Raw genomic sequence first — 21771 nt, 5'->3', positions numbered from 1 at the left:
GGCATTTAGAAGTGCTTGTATGAGCATAAGAACCAGATATTAAATCCCAGAACTCATTGAAAAAACCCACATGGTCTAGGCTGACCTGTAACCTTAGGTTACCGTTAGGTAGTAGACAGAAGGATTATGGGGGCCTAGTTGAAAAAAGTAGTTCAAGAATAAAAGTTTTTCACAATCAACACGTACTTCATAACTCTCATCTTTTTGTTAATAAGCTAGGAAAAGACACGGTTACTTACGTGACTTTGAATAGAGACTACTGGCCCAGACATATGCATGGTGAAGATTCCTAAGTTTGCCTCTTATCCATACTCACCATGTCCTCTTTAGCTCCATTTATTTACTATACCTTAAAAGTATTTCCTAGAGGTAACTTACAATGAATTAGAAAATACTTTCTCATGTGCTGTAGAAGTATTTCAATGAAAGAGTTCCATCTCAAAAATGCGTATAAAAATACATCTTTTCACAAATTTCATAGTCAGGCTTTGGATATAAGTTACTGGTTATGCTATCTGTATCTACACAGCTCTGTTCATATAAGAAAATGGAATGGGCTAAGGATAGGAAGCATGTGGCCCAGCATAAAATAGTAAATTACTCAAAATGTATGATATGCTCTTTATGTTCTTTTATTAGTTTTGTTTGTTTGTTTTTCATTTTGTTTTGAAAGTCAGTTGGGTGTTTCTTAACTACTGATTTTGTAGATGACACAGTTGTGTGGTAATGTCGAAAGGCTAGACACCTTCCCATCAGCACAAAATGATCCTCTTCCAATCCTGGAATGTGATCAGGCTGAATGAGAAGTCAGATGTCAATAGGGATGCCTTCTGACCTGCTGCTCCTGAAAATCTTCCTTGAGCCCTGATAGTTTTGTAGAGCCTGACCACCATTCTTTCACACCTTCTATCTTCAAAAGCAAGTAACTGCCAGTCAAGACTTCCATCACAACCTTCTGTCTCTACTCTCCATCTCCAATATTTAATGATACTTGTGCATACGTTGGGCCCAGCATCCCCTCATTATTTTAAACTCTTGACTAAGAGCCTTGCATGGCAACTGTTATCATTTAATAGATTCACAGATCCTGGTGATTACGATGTGGACAACACTGGGATGTCATTGCCTTGTCTGTCAGGGATAGAAAACACATTGTGCTATAGGTAAACATGTTGTCATCACTTAAAGATATGTGTTCTGGAATGTGATACTTGAATATTTTGCATAAAGTCTTTTGTGCATGAGATAGTATATCTTGTTTTCGTAATTTGATCCCATTCTTTTACATTTTCACCCAAGAATGAGTTAATTTTTAATACTAATAGAAAGAAACAGCATTCAAATACATGTATCCATCACCAATATTTATCTGTAGTGGTTTTCTTGGTAATTGATTTTTTCCCCTGTAAGAAAAGAAGCAAATATCATTGGCTTTGCACATTCCTGGTGCAGGCACTTTGCTCATTGTTAAGGTGTCAATATTACAGTGACTTGGTTTGACCATTATGCAGTTACCATTTTGAGTTTCATATCTCATAAGAAATCTTCACAGTGATGTTTTGTATCTATACAATTCAAACACCCATTTTACTTTGCATTCCTAAGAATGATCTTAGAGTAGTTGTTCTCGGTCCCTTTGGCATCACCTAAGACTATGGAAGAGACAGAAATTTACATTATGTTTCATAACAGTAACAAAATTAGAGTTATGAAGTAGCAACAAAAAATAATTGTATGGTTGGCAGTTACCACAAAATGAGGTGCTGTATTAAAGGGTCATAGTGTGAGGAAGATTGAGAATCACTGCCCTATGGTTCTGGAACAAGCAGGGGAATACTCCATACTGAACAGCATCCTCCCCTTTCATGTATGTACCTGTCTTCACTAAGCATTCATGCTCTGCTTTTTGCCCTATTGATCACAATGATATTTTCCAGTCATTTCTCATCGCTACATGGATTTCAATGCTTGAGTTTCAAGCACAGGGAGGCAGTGGGATCCCATGCTAGACTAATCTCATCTTGCTTCTATATCTGGAACTCTTGCTTCTAATTTTTGTCCTCAATCTTCACTTACTCAATTTTCGAGTTCAATTCAGAGAAATTAGTTGTAGATATGCTAACATAGGTCAACCAAAAGGTTGATGGATTTCACTAATTGTGTAACTTGGTTTTGACTTTAAGCTGAAGATGAAATATTCAAACTCATTAAAATTTATTGTTTCATAAAACCAATATTTGATAGTTAAATGCAACTTCATCCTATTAGTCATGGCTTGACTAAATTAAAACAAAACCTACATTACAGACAGTTAAGTAAGTAATATGAAGGGTTTTCAGGACGGAAGCCCATCAGGCTCCTGTTAAATATGGCATGACACAGATAGGAAGGACAATTAACTTGTTTTCCTAGTGACTCATCTCAAGTCCAACCAAATTCAAAGACTTTAGTGAATCTAGTTTGCATGAAGATTAATGGACAGTATGGTCTGTAGTCCTCTTAACTGTTTGTCAAGACAATGATTACCTGGGTATTATATTCTTTAATCAATAATAGTTACAAGCAGTCTTTTCCCTCACTCTGCACAACAGGAAAATGGAAGTTACAACTAAGGTACTTGAGGCTGCACTTTCACCCCACTGAGAGTTGTTGCTTTCACAAGAACTCTGAATTAGAATTCTTTATTTTTAGTTTCATTTAAAATCTTTTGCTACGTGGCTTTGGCTTGCCTGGAACTTATACGGCCTACAGTGCCTCAAACTGATGACTGTCTTCATGCCTTTATTACACAAACACTGGAATTATAAGTGTGCACCACCACACTTGGCTAGAACTCTTCCACATTCCAAACAGCAAATTCGGTGATACAAAGTCTCACAGTGGTCCCACGTTGAGACCTGGGCTTGACAATCTTCCGAGAGAAATTTGCAAGAAGGAAACAAATGCATCCCATGTTTCGGTTCATGTTCTCTGTAGCACAAGCAATCGGTGCACCGTTGTGTAAATGGTATGTTAAGTTTACTCTTGGTTTTGCACCTCCAGTGCAATAGCTTCTTTCCTCCTGCATTAAGCAGGCAGTGTTTTCTAACCATTCATGGTCATTTATCCGCCATCCTGAGCACGAGAGCCCAGCAACTCCTGCAGATAAATGGCCATGTAAAGAATGGAGCAGTGACAGTCGACTTTGGCAACGTGAGCTTTGAGTTGGAAAAGCACAGCACGGGAAGAGTAGAAGGGAGAAGTGGGATGCTGCACTATCTAGTAGCCACTTTTCCTAGCTCTGATTATGGCTCAGAGATGACAAATGTGATCATATAGTATCTTGTCTTAAGTGACCAGGTCTTTCTCCTGCTCACAAGGAGAGAACTCTCAGAAGGATCTTTAAGTATTTTTCTTACATTTGTTAGAACAACATAAAAAATAGAAATGATGACATTCATGCCGCCACTCCCACGGTGTCACCTCTCAGGATTCCCATTTGTGAGCAGAGCATGCATAAGCAAAAATATTTACTTTATTGTCCCACGAGAGAAGTGAAAATACTCTTTATATTTTTCTTCTTTTTTACTCGAGGAAAAGTTAAGAAACCAATGGATGTCATGGTTAAGATAAAGATATCAAATATCAGATCTTGCGAGCTTTTAAAAAAAATCTAACCATGAGAAAAAGTCTTGCCTTCTAATTGGAGAGTGCTGTCTATAGGAAGGAAGGAAGATGAAAGTCACTGTTCAGGATCTCAAGCTTAATGAAGAAGTTTATACCTGTTGAAAGAGTATTGCCTTTGTTATTACTTAGTTTCTGTCTCATGCTCCCTACTGAATATGTCATTTATAATTTCTCATGAGTCTATCAATGAAGACTCTGCCAAAGGGGAACTATATTGAATAAATTGGTGCAGGAGAGTGTCTATCTTAGGGTTGCCAAGGGGGACTTAATCAGAACGAGAGATATTTGTGTATCAGGGAAGAGGAAAAATACAGGAACTCTTTGTCTAATACAAAAAAAGAGGGATGGATATATCAAAATACAAGCAAATGATTAAAAAACATACAAGGGCATGTGAGACTAGAGAGTAAGGCAATTGGCTTCAGAAGGCATGGCCCTGAGTATAAAAACAGCAAAAAAAAAAAAAAAAAAAAAAAAAAAAAAAAAAAAAAAAAAAAAACACCACAGGAAGCTAGGATCAATGGGTCATATGCAGGTCGGGCGTAGCTGGCACACCTTTAATCCCAGCACTCAGAGGCAGAGCCAGGCAGATTCCTGTGAGTTTGAGGCCAGCCTGGTCTAAGAACGAGATCCAGGACAGACACCAAAGACTACACAGAGAAACCCTGTCTAAAAAAAAAAAAAAAAAAGAGTCCTATGCTTCTGCAGTCACCTGGTTTCATTTGTTTGTTCTTTCACTTCATTCTATTCATTTCATAAAAGGATATGTTTTGGATGATACCATTTTCTAGTGTGACTATTTAACTGTATACTAAATAAGTCGGAATGGGTTTTTCTGCAGATAAGAGCTCTGAAGTTCACATCTTCCTTCTATTTTGTCAGTGACTGCCAAAAATAATGCAGTCATAGAGTATGTGAAGGAAAACTACCAGAAAGAGGCCGTGTCTATAGAGATTGGGGGTGGCTGGTTAGAATTTCAGTATCATGGAGACATTGGAATGTTGCAGGTCTAGAGACTATTGGTGACAGTTCTGACCCTCCAGACCAGCCATTCCTTGTACACTTCTGTGTCAGAACTAATGTCCTATGACTAATAGATAAATACCTTTTGGGATCTATTAGCTTGGCAGCCACTAGCTCTCACCAACCCAAAAACATTTAGCATCCTGGTAGCATCCTGTACCTATAGAAAAGCTTCCCCCATCTTTCTGTATCTGCTTCTTCAATGGACCCTCCAATGTATTTTAAACTTGCCTTAATTTATGACTTTCTTTGTTTTATAAAACTATAAAACTGCATGAAACTGCTTCCATGTTGGAATATGGGTTTTGGGGTAACCTATATCTAAGTTCCTGGGCCATGATCACTCCAAATGGCTCCATAATGAATTCTCTCTTATTCCTTTTAAGATGAGAGCTGTGGGGTTTGCATTAACAGTTACTGTTATGGTTTGGATCATCAGTACTTCCCAAATCCTGTGTGTCAAGTCTTGATTGAATCACGGTAGAGGTGAGCCACATGGAAGGAAATTGGTCACTGGAGGTATTTCTTTGAAGGATTTAATGACCCTGCACCTCTTCCTGTCTATCTCTACTTCCTGGCCACAGTGACATGAGTTTCAATGCTCCAACACCCACTCTCCTGTGAGTTTGGCCTTGCCTGTGGTCTAAAACAAAGAGTCCAAGTGACCGTGGACTGAAGCTTATAAATCTGAGACAGAAATTGGTAATTCTTACATTTCCATTATTTATCTCAGGAATTTGTCACAGTGATAAAGTAGTAACTTACAGGCCAGGCTACAAGCCTTGTTTCTTTGAGCTTGCTCTCAAAGTTGATTAATATTAGCTAAGTTGGGACTCAAACTTTTTATCTCTAAAGGCAGTCTATTGCATATATTCTATGCTTTATGGAATTTTAAGGAAGAATGATTTCTTAGTGGGGCTAATCTTACAGGGCCTTGGCTGTGGGACTTTTCTAATGCAAATTAGGCATTATCAAGGCACTATTATTCTGAATTCTGGAAGTTGAAGGACATTTAGGAAATTTGTATATTATTAAAAAGACAGTCTGAAGTGATTTCAGAAGATTTATATTCTAACCTAGTGTTATTTCATATTTTTATTTAAAAATAATATAATGAGCATATATCCCAGTATTAAATTTATTTATATTTGTATTATATTCAATAACATTAGACCAATATACTCTTGTATATTAGCAATTAAAAGAGATGTCAGGAAGAATGAAATAAAACAATATGAGACAGAATTTATGAGTAAAATTCATATGAAAATTTTCTCCCATACGGCCATTTGTAGCCATGATGCTGTTTTGAATTCAGTCAGACTAGTTGTCTGCTTTCCCTAAACACCACTGGGGCTAAAGGAGAATGCTGATCATAAAGGCATGCATGATAAATATTTACTATGAATGGTTGTATAGTCCTGACTTGGGAAATATTAAAACCCTGTGAAGAGGACAGAAGTGCATTTATTAATGTAACTTTGAAATTTTTTCCTTCACAACACTTTGGAACAAAGTGTTAGCTCACCTTTCTGTCTAATTTCTATTCTTGTGTTATATATAGCTTAGCCATCACCATATTGAACACTTGCTCTCATCTACATCCATCATACATGGCTATCTCCATGAAGGACAAATCATGCCTTTCTTTTAATGGGTACCTGTCATATATCAGGCAGATAGCAGGTCATCAAAGCTCTGTGTATTGAGTGACAGTTTTCTATGACCATAAATGCACAGCTACTATTCTGCTGTGTCTTTCTGAGATTGAGGAAGGACATGCCTCCCCAAACTTTTGAATATTTCATGCTCAAGCATTTTAATTATTTTCAAGATCTTTATTGGAGAAGGTAGGTAAAGAAAAGCCTTTAATAGACCTCTAATTTCATGTCCACTAAATCAATACAGAAAGGATCATGGAGAAGTTATTTAGACAGATTCACGAGGTGTAATTTGCCTATTTTCAAGAACTGAACTAATAGATAAATATAGAGATACTTTTCTATTTGAAGTGCAGGCCCTTTATAAACCCTTCATGCAGCATTGACCTTCTTAAGAATAAGTCTGTGATTAGGCAGACAGTGAAGTCAATAGTGGAAATGAGATATTAAAGAATTAGGTATCAATTTAAAGGCCATTCAGAGTTTACCAAGGGGGTAATTTATATAGGGAAAGTTTCCTAAGAGGTGGGTATTTTACAACCACTTAAAAGTGTCATGAGACTTAATACATATATTTAACCATATCATATTATAGATGTTTTCATGTATGACAGGGTATCAATTTATTTGTAGATATAAAGTAATGGTTGAGGAAAATAGACTTAAAATTATGAAAGGCCAGTTCTTTGTGATTGTTTGACTGTGAGATGAGGCTGAGCCTAAAGCTTTTAGAATGTAAGGATTCATACTCTTTGCAGTTTCTAAAATCATTGACCCTTCAATTAAATAACTTTTCTAAGCACTTTTTAAAGCTCAGTACATTGTACAAACCATTACTAGAAGAAAGAATTTAGAGACGTTAGTGAAAATATGGCACTTGCAATATGCAACTATGATACCAATTAGTCATTGGCATTGTACACAGCACTTTCATAGATGTGACACCAAGGTTTTATTTTTGTGTGTGTGTGTCAGAAATCAGCTTCTTATCTATCATCATGTTTTCTATGATTCAGCATCTGTAAGAAATGCCAGAAGAGAATGTGGTAGTAAGAAACAACTTGATCTTTCAATGATAAGAGCATTTAACAAAAGATGCAAAACAGATTGACGTCTGAGAAGGTCAAATGTGGAAAGGCCCCAGATGCTATGGAACAATCTTTGTGAACACTGTGAATATTTGTTGCTCCCATTGGTTCAGTAAAGGGCTAAATGACCAATATCTTGGCAGGTAGAGGTTAGGTGGGACTTGCAGATAAAAAAGAGAGTGGGGAAGAAGGAGGTGGAGTCACCAGCAGATGCAGAGGAAGCAGGAGATAAACTTGACATGATGAAAAAAGGTACCACTCTGTGGCAGAGTGTAGATAAGAAATATGGGTTAATTTAAGTTGTAAGAGCTAGTTAGTAACAAACCTAAGCTATTGGACAAGTATTTACAATTAATAATGTCTCCATGTGGTTATTTGGGAACTAGTAGGTGACACAGAAAAGTCCACTAAAATGACACCCAATGTGGGGTATGTACATCCATATAAGAGCTGAGAAAGCTTAAAAATGTTCTAAACACATGAAAATGGAACCTAACACAGCTTCCTAGTCTCTTGTCTCTTATGCTGGCCATGGTACAGAGACACATCTCCCAGCTACAGCTGTGGCTTGATCCACCAGTGTGAGCTCCACCAGCCTACCATGAGCTATGCCACCTGGCAGCTTTCAGATTTTGCTCATGCAGACAGAAAGGATTACAGATACACAGTAAAAGATAGATCCAGACAGACAAAACCTCTAAATGGTTTTTTAACCATTAACAGTGTATTTAAAAATGTAGACAAGGTTGGGGAAAAAAGAGAGAAAGGGTATAGACAGTCATAGAAAAAATAATTTAAAAATTAAAGTTCTTAAAAAGGAATAAAGTAATATAAAAGAAAAAAGCCATGTAAAGATGGAAAGTACATAGGGAATGGGGATCCTATATGTTATTGTGTTGTCTTTGAAAATTTTGATTGCTGATAAACAAATGATAGCAGCTAAGAGAAATTGGATTGTGAAGGCTGCTGGATTAAACAAACCTATATTTTTTGAAAGTGTCTTGACAAAAATGACAGTCAAAAGATGTGTTGCTTTGGGGAAGAGATTGTGTTTTGTTTCTACAGAATATGAAAGGCTGTGGATTCATTCAGGGTTGAAAAGATCAGGTTTGATTGAAGAAGACTCCCTGAAAATCCTGGCTACAGACATAAAGAAATAAACTTAGAAAAACTACAAGACATGTGATGTATATTTTACCTGCTCAAACATAAAACAAAAAAAACATCTTTGGTTAACTTGTATACAATACACACTCTATAATTTATTAATGCACATATATATGTTACCTATGTAAGTTTATGTGTTTTCAGAGCAAAGGGACCATACACCAATAAAAAAACAGATGGCCCAGGTGATCCAGCCTCTCAGAATGCCTCTGTTTCAGTTTTCTCGGAGTTTTGCCTCCAGAGCAGTTTCAAGGCTCCTGGTTGAGATGATCCAGCCTCACAGACTACTCCAGCCAGAACTTGACCATTATCCCAATTTCCCAAGGTCTCTCAAAGATACTAGCACCCACAAACAACAGGGATCAGTCTACAGAAAACAACACTCACATTCCCAAAAGATGGGTTATGAATATTTGTCATTATTTAAGGGGGCTTGGTTCCAAGTTGCTATTGGTCATAGTCAAGAAAAAAACTAAACAAAGGAGTTCAATTCAAGGATCTCTTTCTGAAGGAAGAAACAGGGATATAATATAGAAATGATGAGATAAAGGGGTAGATTATTGAATCTACTTTATTCCAAAAAGCAACTATTAATCTCAAAATATTTTATATTGGTATGGATTTTGGTTTATGGATACAAATTTAGATTACTTTTGCAATACTATATGTATGTTTCTACTCTTGTCTTAAGTATTGCATTTATGTAGCTCATTTTTAAATATAATGTATAACTGAGAAATACGGGGTAGTAGTTAGTCATCTATAATAATCAAACTTGTCATATTAGGTATACTTCCAAGGTTAAACATATATAGAGATAGATAAATGGTCTTCAAACACTTCAAAGACTTACAGAATACGGCATTAAAATGTTTACTAACCTGAGGATTTTTGTGACAGTGTGAAACATCTGCTCTTGGCAGCATTAATTTACTTTAAAAAAAAGATGATGGGCATTGAAGAACCTCTGTATGGAGTTCATTTTATTTATAGCAAAAACTATCCATTGGCCAAGAAACTGCCCTTACTTTGACTGCTCACAATATGCTGTACAAACTGGACCAGGAGGATGTGAAAGAAAGCAACTACCAAACTTTGCCAAGATAAGGAAGTCCTTCAAAATTCTTTGCTTTTCAAAAATGTCAGTCAGGTATACTAAGCCTGTAGGTCAAAGATGGATGTCCTAATGTCATAGAGGAACTTTGGGCGACTGTCCAGGAAGCCAGATGTCCCTGTAATTATGTAGTATTACATCCTTCTGGGGTCTTTGATGGAATTAAAGACTAAATAATTAGTCTTACAGTTTTCCTTAGTTATGATAAAAAATAAATCAGGTATAAAATTTTAAGCTCACAAAGATAAGATAGATAATAGAGTATTTTCTCTAGATTTGCCAAATACAAATGACACTGTCCAAATACAATGTACTGGATATTGTAACTGTAATTCTTACTTGATAATTGTTTTTGTTGTATGTAATGATAATCTGTTAAAGTTAAAGCCTTCCTTTTTTAATTAGACAATAGGTAAAATGCTGTGGAACAATCTTTTTGAACACTTTGAATATTTTTGCTCTCATTGGTTTGATAAAGAGCTAAATGGCCAATAGCTAGACAGAAAGAAGTTAGGAAGGAGTTGTCGCCAAAAGAAATGTGGGGAAGAAGGAAGGTGGCATCGCCAGTAGATGCCCAGGAAGAAGGAGATGAACTTACTATGCTGAGAAAAGGTACCACCATGTGGTAAAGGTAGATAAGAAATATGGGTTAATGTAAGTTGTAAGAGCTAGTAATAAGCCCAAGCTATCAGCTGAGCATCTATAATTAATAATATGTCTCCATATGTTATTTGGGATTTAGCAGGCAAAACAGAAAAGTCAACAAATGCCCAGTTTAGATAGGAAAGCCTTATTCTAGGAAAGGACACTATTTTGAAGGACCATAAGAACCGAAGTTTAGTTTTCAAGAGAAAAGAAGGAAGCTGAAGCAACCTGAAAGGCATTTCTCAATATGAGAAAACACAAGGAACTAGTTTTGTTTGGACATCAGTGAATTTGGACAACTGGCAGGACTTTCTCCAGAAACTGAAGTGCTAGTTGGGAGTGTTGCCCCTGAAAGAGATTGAACTGAACCCTGACATAGGTTTTTAGATAAATAACTCAAATGAAAAAAATTGTGTGAAATGATTATCATACTTGACATTTATAAAATACACTTTCTGTTTCCATCACTGCATTTAAAGTTCATGACAATTATATGAAGTAGATGCAGTTACAATCCCTGCTTTGCCTACAAGGCAGCAGGTGCAAGAGGAACCAACTCACTCCCCTATTCTCACAGATACAGTTGGTTACCGCTTACTGCTTACTGTTACCTTACCTACTGAAGAGACCAAAAAGTGGACCATTGAAAGGACCGTAGCAGACATGAGAGTGTCTGGGAAGATAGAGGTTCTACACACAGATCCTCCTTGCAATAGAACTCTCTAGCAAATTGTTTTCCCAGGTTCAGTACCCCAGCCACTTGGCCACTGCACCTGTGCTTCAAGTGGAGCAACTCATGTCTACAACTGGCAACACAGCTTGGGGGTGGCATCCATGTAATAATAGATTTGCAGTCATGCCAATGCAAAAATAACAGGACCATGGAGGCTTTCACCAAGGTGCCAAGAAAAAAAAAAAAAACAATGAGGCTGTGTGATTTCTAATAGCAGCATCAGTTCCCCTGAGTGGAGCTTCTGAGTGCTTCATAGAAGATGAAGCTTAAATCACAGATTAGAATAAGGCTGATAAGATGGGATGTCTGTCAAGAAAAAAAAACTTCTAAGTACCAGGGAGAGCCGCCTTATTGAAAAGGCAACATGCACTGTGGACATCAGAGGGGTAGGAAAAGGACTGCCCAACCCTACTGAAGCCCAGATGATGCTACCAGGAGCCCCAGATCTCAGATCCTGAGCTTCAGGATTAGCTGTTTGCTTTTCTGGCCTTTCCTTCTCAAATGAGAATGTTTACTATGTATTGTTTTATATTTGTAACATGTCACTTGTGCTTTACAGCAGCCTTGAAAAAGAACCTATCTTATTAAAAAATCTTAAATGCCACATTCTGTAGATCTCCGAAGTGTTTGAAGACGAACTGTCCATCTAAAATATATCTGTTTGACCTTGAAAACATACCTAATATGACTACAAGTTCGATTATAATAGGTGACTAACTCCTAAAGTGCATTTGTTTAGTATCCTAAATAGTTTGTAATAACTTTAAATGACTAGAAATTTATATTTGCATTATTAAATGAGTTGTATAGATACAATACCTTGAACAAGAGCAGAAATGTTTGTACAGTATGTTCTAACAAAAATAATCTCAACTTTGTATCAATATACAAAATTTGTATAAAATATAAAAAACCTAATCTAATGTAAAATATTTAAAACTAGTAGTTGCTTTTTAAAAATAGATTCAATAATCTACCTTTTTATCTCATCATATTTATATCTTCCCCTTTTTTCATAGTAGATTCAATAATCTACCCTTTATCCTATCATTTCTGTATCTTTTTTTCAGAGTAGATTCAATAATCTACCCTTTTATCCTATCAGATAGCTTTGTCAAAATATATTAACTCTGTGATCTTTTTTTGGCAAGAGCAACATAATATAATCAGCAGTAGAACTGTAACAGGTATTAATGTTCACATTTAGATTATTACTGCCTGAGTGGAATGTGAAATTTAAAAATTTGATTCCCTGTTTTTGTTTGGTTTACTTTGTTTTTGTTTCTTCTTCTTCTTCTTCTTCTTCTTCTTCTTCTTCTTCTTCTTCTTCTTCTTCTTCTTCTTCTTCTTCTTCTCCTCCTCCTCCTCCTCCTCCTCCTCCTCCTCCTCCTCCTCCTCCTCCTCCTCCTCCTTCTTCTTCATAAGTCATTGTGCAGAGAAGACATATTATAGATTGATTTATCTACTGTCTGAAACTGTTGAGAGAAGACATCTGTGGTGACTGCTTTAATGTTCTTTCCATGTACAAAGACTATGGCCAAGAGGCAGTCCATTGCAGGGTCTATATGGTCAGCCTGCAGAGTTATTAGGCAGTGATCTTCAAGAACTGTCTGAGCAATTAATGGGATAGAGATCAGAAGTTTGTTATACTCTCCAATAGAACTCTTCTGTAGACCTTCAGAATTTGCCTGGCTGGATTCTGCTGCAGAATCAATACAGGGATTTATAATTTCTGTATTTGTCATATGACAAAAATACTCAATAGGCTTAACTATATTTTTCTGATTTGTTTCTAAAATTCAATTTTATTTTCTTTTGTTTAAAATTCCTTTTCGAATATTTTTCTAGCTTTGTACAACATTGTTTGTATTCACACCAAATAGCTAGAGAAAAGAAAGAATATTATGTGGGGCTTTCCTCCTCTAATCCTTTATTGGATTAAATTATAATTAGGGCTAATTTACACAGAATTGGCATTTAGCATAGAATAACTATAAAGTAGATGAAACAATAAATCTTGTGGTAAAACAGCTTATGACAAATAACAAGAAAGGACTTTCTGCCAAATGGCTCATTAGTGACTGGAATTGCTGGAGTATCTCTGCTGGAGTTGAGTATAGAGTTCAGATACAGAGTCTTTTATTTGACCCTGACCCTCCTTTTTCATACACCAAGTCAGCTACTCTATGAAGCAATGACATCAGTAACAAGAACTGCTAAGACTACCACAGGCAAACCTAATTTTTGCATGATTTGTAATTGGAGCTTAGTAAAGAACTTTATTATTTTCTATATTTAATCAGCATAAAATGAATATATACATACATTTTACTAGGAAGGAAATACTAATTATTAAAGTTAAAAGAAAGGTAGTCAGGCAGCTTAGCCTTTGATCTGGACTTTTCTCTCATTGGCTACAAGAGGTCACAAAGTGAATCACCCAGTCTATTCCATTTGTCTGGGATATGTAGGAATAGCTAGAGATTTTTGACAATGTGTAAATTTTTTTTATTTTTTTTGAGAAATCCATATATAAGTTTAAGAAAGAACTAGGCATTATTCTTATCTACCCCCAAAGACCACTCCTATAGAAATGTTCTCCAATGGGAATTGCCTACAAGAAAATCAGAACACAAATTTAAAAGAACAGTTTATAAAATGTATTATACACTTAAAATAACAATTATAAATGGATCAAATGATTCAAAGAGGATAATAAGAATAAACACTTGAATGAACTTAAGGAGGGCAAAAATGAACCCTTTTGTGGTAGATTTCTATTTTTTGAGATTATAATATAACTCTACTATTTCCTCCTTTCATTTTTTTTCTCTCCAAACCCTCCAATGAACACTCACCCCTTGCTCTATTTCAAATTCATGGCCTTTTTTTTCATTAATTATTGTTGCATGTATGTGTGTGTATTTGTGTGTGAGTGTGTGTGCCCATGTGTGCATGTGTTTCTAAATATATAAACACAACCTGCATAATGTCTATAATGTTATTTGTATGTATATGCTTTTAGGACCGACCAAATGGTATTCAGCAATCAAATTGGTGTGTTCATCCCTAAAGGAGACTATTTAATCCACTCGCAGCATTTCTCAGCTGCCTGTTGTTTTTTGACTAGGGTTGAGACCTTGTGAGCTCCCCTCCTTCAAATTAGCATATCTGCTGGGTTTGTGGTTTTTAGGACCCTGTTTAGGCAACTGTGTTGGTGAGACTTTGTGGATTTAGCTTCTCTGGCATTTCTAAGAAACATAATCTCACAGCAAACTTCCTGCTCCCCTGTCTCTTTCAATCATTCCACCTCCTCTTCTGAATTAACACCTGAACATTGGGTGCTAGAGCTATTTTGTGGATGTATTAATGTGGACTGGACTAAACACTTCTGCTTTGTGATTGATTGTGGTTTTCTATAATGGTCTCTATCTGCTGCAAAGAGAAGTTTCCTTGATGAAGGGGGATGACTATACTCATCAGTGCATATAAGGAAAATTATTGAGACTATAGCTAGGGATTTATTCTGGTCTAGTAAAGTGACCATGGCAGATCCTCCTTCAGAATCCATGACTCCATTAGCTTCATGTGGGTGGCTAGGTTTCTGGTATGATTTGGTTTCTAGTATGATTTCAGGTATGATTTCCCTCTTTTGAGTGAGTCTTAAGCCCAATCAGAGAACTTCTGGTTATCACAAAGATGTGCATGCCATTAATGTACCATTAGGATTATCTTGCCATGGTGGTCATTGTTGTGATTCATAGGAGTCATAGCTGGGTAGGATTATTGGTTACTACCCTCCTTTGAAAATTTGCATGTCTTCTGGTGCCATGAAAGCTAGTCCTCAGGTAGAAGGTTTTCATGTCAGTTTCAACTCAGGTTTTCTGGGACTTATACCCAAAGTGCATGGTATCTTAATCAATTGGAACTTACTTTACACTTCTAGAGGGATAACCAAAGGCAACTGTAACAGCTTATAATCTTTTGGGATTCTTTTGGATAAACCTGACCCACAACTCAATGCCGGGATTCTCATGCCTGGGGTGGGAGTTTTTGTTAGATAATCTATGGCTCTTAGAAGAAGCTTTGCCGCCCCAGATGGAAATTTTTCATTGTGTTTACATATGTATATGTATAAGCAGACTTACATGTACTGTAGTCATTTTAAGTAGATAGTTAATAGTATGATTCCTTATAGTAAGGATGTCTGAAGAAGTCATAAGAAATAAACTCTTAACTGAAGTCCGAAAAAGTACAAATGGCTGAATGGTATTACAAAAGGAATATACAACTTGAATCCTGAATTCAGTAAAAATAGGAATACTGAAAGAACTCCAGGTGAAATGAAGATACAACTGAAGAATTTCAAGACACAATTAGAAAATTTGGAGAAAAGTTTCCAAGTAGAATGGATCAAGTAGAAGACAGAATATCAGGACTTGAAGATAGAGTGGTAGAATTGGACCACTCGATGACAGAAAGTGACCAGATGTAAATTAATGTTCAACTCCTTTCTACATGGGCATATGCTATGATATCAGTTACACTTAAAAATCAAGCACACAAGTAACACTCTAAATAATATCTGGCAATGTTTATAATGAAAATCTTTGATTAGAAATGCACTCTAAGACTTACATAGCCTACTTCAGGTCTACAGAGAGTAAATGATGTTTAAAATTCATTTTGCTTTGTGATGTTCTATGCAGTTCCAGGGAAAGACACAAAATAAATGTGATCCATGTGAAATGATTAAACTAGTTTCATTTATTTTCTACTCTGATAAACTTACAGGTAATTTCATTAATTTATAACCTTAGTCACAAATATTCAGTATTGTTATCCCCTCTTATCAGAAATAAAGTCTTTACCAAAAAAAAAGCTTCAAAAATTATAGTTTAAGACCAAGTGACTCACTTTATATTTTTCTTTAATGTGGTACCCTTGTTTTTGAAACTTTAAGTTATATTGATTGAAGAAAGGTATTATTTATATACCTTTTGTGTTCCATTTTTTTTCATAGCAAGATGAAACTCTCCTAATAAAAGAAATGAACAAAATCCTATAACCCTCTTCTATATGCTTGGACATGGGTGGAATTCTTAATTGCTCTCAGTCTTGGTTTTAGTGGCAGACATAACAGCATCTTCCTCTATGGGTTGCTAGTCGAGATGATGATGTCAACCCAGAGACAACCTGCTCAGGCCAGAGTCCAGATTATAATGATGAACATGTGACAGTTGACTCATTGCTTCATGATATTACACATTGACTTTGAATTCTGGGCTTGTCAGAAGATTTTTGCCCGCTTTATTATCCCATGAGGTATTGGACTGAGCTGCTGGCATCTCTGGTTCCAGATCTGGTGGCTTGTGTAAACTATGCTGGTTATGTGAATACTGTGAATAGGTTTTTGAATGTTTGTATAAATGTAATGAAGATGGGCTATGATACATTATTTCTAGCAGAAATATTAACATCCAACATCTTAATAAGATAATATTATAGTTTCTTTCTTCATCTTGCAAAGAGTCTCTCTGGGCTTCTTGGGAGCTGTAAGCCAGCCAAGTCTTTTGGCTTCTTTCTTCATCAGAGCTAATTCTGACTCGTTTGCAGGATGGCTATTAGCATTTCTTTCCAACACTACATAAGAGATAGCATCTTCATAGTTGACTATAGGATTAGACACTCCCCTTAGAATGCTTTCTCTCTTTTCTTCAGAGTCAGCTACTAAATATTTGCTAGCATACTTCACTACACACCTTCACAAGCTCCTCTATAAGGTAAGAAAAGAGATTTCTATTCTTTTTTTTATTCATCCTTTATTTTATTTTATTTTATTTTACAATATGAGATTTCTGTTCTTAAATCCTGCCAACTGGCATCTATATGATGCACAACAAAACATTTTGGAGAGAATAAGGGTTAGTTAGAAAAGGAGAGCAGGAAGCATGCCACCTGCCATGAGGGAAAGGAGATGCAAAGGCAAGTTTGAAGACATGAGGGATGTAGAGTCGTTTGAGTAAGCGATGACTTGGGGATGAGGAGAGATGTGGTCATGAAAACAGTGGCAGCTCATCCAGAGCCCTGCGATCAAGGAGGACACATAGATTTTAAGTCACACAAAAAGTCGTATGAGTGTGTTTTGGGGAAAAGAGTAACATAACACACATAACACAAGCTAAACTTTTAAGAATGACATCACTGTATCAAAATTGAGCAAGAAGAAAGTGTAATCTACCGATCAAAAGTCACTGGAGAGGAGTGAGGCTCAGAGGATGGTCCCACAGGGAATTCACTAGCTGCTTCTTTATAGCTGTCCAACATTCATCAGAGTATTGACAGAAATAGAAACTAGATATGAAGACATGTTTTATTCATTGTGTTGGCCTACTTTGGTTTGAGGGAAAAAAAAACACAATGATGGGCATAGAAACTGGAAAGATGTTGCAAATTTGGACAAGGGACGAGATTTGTATGCAGTGCATTTAAGACAATCTCCTACAATGACCTTCACAGAAAAGGAAAGAAATTGAAGCCAGTAAGCTTAGAGATATAGTGGCTCTGGGGACATTCAATCAGGGAAGTGTACTATTTCAAGTCCATCCCAGAGAAAGGCTGAAAGTAGCACATTGGAAGGAGACACCCAGGCCTGGAGTCCAGTTTTATTCTACCTACGCAATTTTCCTGATCCTCTCTCCTCTTCCATTAAAAAAAGTATATTTCTTATTGCTTTTATTTTGTCTTTTGGCTAAGAGTGAACAGTTTTAAAAAAGAAGAAAACATTTTCCCCAAGATTTATAAACTATTTATTCCATTTATTTGAACTTGATTTTGCAATTCTTACCCAACACTATCAGGTTCATTTTATCAGTTCACATATTAGCAAGCTAAATGTTGTCTAGTTCTGACTATGCAAAAAACAATCTATTATTAGTTCCCCCACAACTTATCATTAACACTTTTTGATACTTTGGTGATCAAGCAACATACCCAGCTGTCACAAATTGTTTATCATTTGTACAGAGACTTCTGGGAGTACTCCCAAGGTTTGCTGTTATTTGTGGTATTTTAAATAGATGTGATTGTTAATTTCAGGGTTATTCTTATGAACTTCCATGGAACACAAATTTTATAAAGCTCTCAGGACTCCTAATTCATGACTTGGTTTGATAATATGATGACAGCCTTTGATGTACCCAGTTTCCTGAAAAGTGAATCTGTAAGAATATTATCAGGAGGACTGGTTATGACTTTCAAATGATGAAGTAGTAGTTTTCTTTGACATGAGAGATGTTAAGGATGCCCTGGCTTGCATGTAGCCCAGTGTGCCCTGGGAACAAATGGGTCTCCAAATGAATATGGTTAGGAGGCCATAGACCTGTCATGATTTTTATTAGGATTGAACCTGGATCACGTGATATTGTTGAAGGTTCCTACTACTTTTTGGTTTTATATCTTCATCATATCAAATTGATTCAAGTGTTATCTTTTCTCTCTTTAATTCTTTGTTATAAAATATGCATTAAAAGAGAAATGAATATTAGTGTAATTTTTCTTGTTAAATATGAATATAACTAAGGGAAACAGTATAAAAGATTAATTGTTTCAAAAAAATTTAATGCTATATTAGTCTTAAAATTAAACCTAGGCAACCAATCATTGTTGTTATTAACATTTCCACTTTCAAATGTCACAATATAGGCAAAAATTTAAATTCACTTTTTGTATTTAATGATTTTTTAAAAATTTAATACATGAATTGTGCATCTACCCTTTAACTCACTCTGTGTCCCTCTCCTAAATTTATGACCTTTTCTTTAATTATAATTGTTATAAATATATCAATTCATGAATACATGCATTCATATATACATATTTGTGTGTGTGTGCACATGTGCTTAAAACCAACTGAGTGCATTTAGCATTTCTCATATGCATATGTACATACCCAGGGATAGTTAAATTTCTTATAGCTCATATATAATATATTGTAGGGAGTCTTTGTCTAACTTCAGAACTCTGTTGAAAAACTCATTTTCCATTAGTATGCACTGATTTATCTGATGCTACATTGAGATGCAAAGCAGAAATAAACATAAAAGTCAACCAAGTGTCTTTTTTGTTGAAAAATAATAACTTACAAACTAGAATAAAATAACACAGTGTCTTACAACTCTTAGTTTGTAAACTACCATCTAGCCCTTTGGCAGAAAAATCTGGCTCCTGACCCCCCCCCAAAAAAAAAAACCACAAGTATATTTTGCTCTGCTTTTTTTATTTAATATTTTTGAGATTTTTTATGAGTGCTGTTTTTACATTATTTCTATCCTTCTCTCCCCCTGTAACGGCTCCCATATCTCCCCATTTCCTCTCACATTCATTACCTATCATTATTATTGTTTTACACACACACACACACACACACACACACACACACACACACACACACACGTATGTATAAATAGAAGCCACTGAGTCAATTTAGTGTTTCTCATATATGTGTACATTTAGCACTGATTGCTTGGGTTTCAATAACATATTGAAGTATGTATCTGGAGAAGAATAATTCCCCTCTCTTTGTAGCCTGAAACTCTTCATCTAGGGTGTAAGGCTTTGTAAGATCTCCCCCATCAATGCTATCATGTTAACTGGTGTTGTCATTTTCGGGTCTTGAGAAATACACATAATGAATAAACCAAGCACACCCATTCTTACTCTCTTGCTGATGGTGGGGTGCATGTCCCTCCCTCCAGAAATCATGCTGTTTTTCTAATCTCAGTAAATAGATGATCAATCCATAGCGCTCTGAAAGTGGCTTGGAACTTCTAGCTACCTCTTGTTGCTTGACCTGCACTTAGCTATTCTTTGGTTTTCATGAAACATGAACATTTTCAAAAGGCACCTACTCAACATAGGTTATGCTGCACAGAATGGATCAAGTTCAAATATGTTCTGAAGTCTCAACCAAATGCAAGAAACAAGCACATTGTTCAAAGCATAAACACTTTATCCTACTCCAGTTCACATAAATGATGGTGGTTCCTGATCCTACAGGCATATCTGCATCCCACCAATTATTTAGATAAATCTTAAGAGACAGTCATGGCATATACCATCCTTCTGACAGAATCCAATACAAGTATATACGTGGCTTCCTGTACCCATTACCAATCACCGAAGCCAAAATTCTATGAGACCCTTGTAACATCTTGCTAGTGGAATAATTTCAGGTTTCTATAGTTGGCCCCTTTCATCACTGTGACACTCAATAAACTCAACTGTGGTTGACTGCAGTGAGTTACTAGTGAGGATATTGATGAGACTCTAAAAATGCTTGAATGATATTAATTTGTGCAGAACATTTTTCAAAATATATACCGACTTCTTAAAATTTCTACATGGTTAATAGGGATGTTATAGCCTTGAAGCATAATAACTTCCATGCCCACACACTCAAGTTCCTGTGGGCAGGCATACACCCTTTTACAATTATTTAATAAATGATAAAAAACATTTCTGGAATCAACTGAACGTTAGCCAATTTTTAAAAAAGGTCTAATCCAGGTCGACTCTCTTACTGCTATAATTAGAATGTGAAAGGTTTCCCAGAAGCTCTTGCACAGGTGACTCAGCTTGCCATCAAGTAGTATGCAGAGGCAGGCCTCAAGTGGTGGTAGGATCAGGAAGACTTTGAGGTCATTAGCAGTTGAGTCATAGTATAATGGTCTACTCAGAGCCTTAGTGGAGGAGGGGGGTCATCAACACTGTGTATGTTCCTTGGAAGGGTACATTCTGCTTCCTGTACCTCCTTACCCCTCTTCCTCCTTGAAGTGAGATGTACAGATTCTTTTATCACATATTTCTATCCCTGAAATACCTTGCTTTATCATAGACCCAAAGAGATGTAGCCAGTTGACCTTGAACTGAAACTCTGAAATGCTCAGCCACAATAAGCCTTTCTTGCTTTGAGCGTTCATTTCAGATATTTTAACACAGCATGAAAACCTGAATAACTCACCTTCTTTTTCCCTCTCCATTCAGCTTAGTCTTTACAGTTATGTGGATATTTGCTGACAAGGATTTCTAATAATCGTGGTCTATTAGATTTCTGCCTCCTTTCATAATTCCACTTTGTTACAGCAGATAATGTATTCTAATTTCTATAATCTATTTAAAAGCACAAAATAGGAAGATAAAGTAAACTAGAAGAATCTGTTTGAGTGGTCTTTGGTAACTATGGGATGTGTTGACCAAGAAGTTAGTTAAGAACCATTAAATTATTATTCAGTTAATATTTATTCAGGAGCACAATAATTCTGCTAAAGATGAAAACTAATATCTTAAGGTCACCTTTGGGCTTTCATTTTGGGTACATGCTTTTAAGTATGTTCATAGAATTGCAGAGGGGTATGATTTAATTGTTTGTCATATTTTTGATATTACTAATATTAAATCTTGCATAACAACATGCTAATTTTAGGATTCTACGTTTAATTTTTTAATTATAGTATTGCTTTCTTACATGAAAATTATAAAGATTATTAATAAAAGGAGAAATGATAACTACATTAAAACTACAAAAAATTTTAACCAAAATTCTGAAGTTTAAAAATTATAAAAACTAATTTTGACACATTTTACTTGGAGACAAAATTTGCCTTAAAGTGCCAC

General features: G+C 35.9%; 1 long non-coding RNA gene across 1 annotated transcript; it reads right to left on the bottom strand.

The window, feature by feature from the left end:
* Window positions 1–2665: 2665 nt before the first annotated feature.
* Window positions 2666–4600, bottom strand: LOC131926691 (uncharacterized). The gene is made up of 2 exons (XR_009383543.1): window positions 4379–4600; window positions 2666–3761 (listed from the first exon to the last, which is right to left on the bottom strand). It is a non-coding gene; the product is annotated as an uncharacterized LOC131926691 (long non-coding RNA).
* Between the last annotated feature and the right edge of the window lie 17171 nt (window positions 4601–21771).

This window comes from Peromyscus eremicus, chromosome 16_21 (genome assembly GCF_949786415.1).
Source record: "Peromyscus eremicus chromosome 16_21, PerEre_H2_v1, whole genome shotgun sequence".
Classification (NCBI taxonomy): domain Eukaryota; kingdom Metazoa; phylum Chordata; class Mammalia; order Rodentia; family Cricetidae; genus Peromyscus; species Peromyscus eremicus.
This window is presented reverse-complemented; position numbering and strand designations above follow the sequence as displayed.